Source organism: Brachionichthys hirsutus, chromosome 5 (genome assembly GCF_040956055.1).
Source record: "Brachionichthys hirsutus isolate HB-005 chromosome 5, CSIRO-AGI_Bhir_v1, whole genome shotgun sequence".
NCBI classification, from domain to species: domain Eukaryota; kingdom Metazoa; phylum Chordata; class Actinopteri; order Lophiiformes; family Brachionichthyidae; genus Brachionichthys; species Brachionichthys hirsutus.
In genome coordinates this window covers 7,737,668-7,738,931 of record NC_090901.1, presented here as the reverse complement: position 1 = coordinate 7,738,931, position 1,264 = coordinate 7,737,668, and positions in this window count along the sequence as shown.

The following is a 1,264-nucleotide window of genomic DNA, read 5'->3' as shown; positions in this document are numbered from 1 at the left end:
TCAGCCTGCAACGCTCACGTCTCGTTTCTCCGTTCAAACATATATTCCCAATCCCGATGTCGAGGGTTTGCCCCCGAATCCAAGCCTGCGACACCCCACTTCCGGGGTGGGAGGTTGCACATCGCTGCCCGATCATACACACACACATCCTCACCCGAAGAGGTTTGCATGATGTCCGTGACACACACACACACACACTTACCAATCGACTTGGCCACGCGATTCAGCTTGAGTTGGGTGCGACTGATCAAGACCATGGCGAATCCTCGGCGTGCCAGCTAGGAAGGAAACGACACGAGTCAGCGTTTTGGTGACAACGAGCAGAGACAGGAACTTTAAACCCAAAGTTGCCCACACTCCTGGAAACTTCAATGAAGTGTAAATCCAGCAGAGAGACGGACTCCCAAGTATGTGTGAGAAGAGCGTTTCACAACATGCCTGTAGGCCCTGCCGTGGCCTATGAATGCACAATGCGTGTGTGTGTGCGTGTGTGTGAGTCAGTTTTCCTGTCCAGGAGACTCACCTCCTCCGCATAGGATTTCCCGATTCCATCGGTGGCTCCCGTCACCACTGTAGAGAGACAGAAGCAGGAGTTGCAGGTTAGTGTTGGTCCTAGGCCGCAGGTCAAAGGTCAAGTCAGATTCTGGCCCATTTAAATCGCAGGCGCCACGACTTTCTGAAGAGGTTTACCGAGACCTGATCCGGCTGCTGCACGGCTAAATCTTACGACACACCGTCACTGCCCGGTGGCATTATATGGGATTTCACATGAAGCGCCGCCATCGGCAGACACGCCCTTCTTATGTGGCCTTAAGACGAGGTTAAAGGGCAACCGTTCTCAGAGGGGGGTCCTACGGGGGGGAAGGATGTGGTATTGAAGCTGGTGTGAAGCACCGACTGCTACAGGTTGATAAGAAGCTCCTCTCATGAGCTGAAGCCTTTAGGTTCACGGATTTTCACAATTCCTCTCCCAGAATCAAATTCATTTGCATTTCAGACTCAGGTTTAGGATAGAAGAAAGATGGAAAACCAGGGCGGACCGGAGGAAGAGATGCAAAGAAAGGTTGGTGCAAAGAGGACGGGGGCCGATGTTCTTGCGTTCAGTTTCCCTCACCTCGTCAGGCAAGCCGGGCTATTTTAAACTGCCCATCAACCTCAGCATCTTCTTGACTGACGGGAGGACGGGGCGAGAAAGGCCGGATGGGAGGAGGGAAAGAAGAACAAGGGAGGCAGAAAAACAGACAGAACAACAACAAAAAAGGTG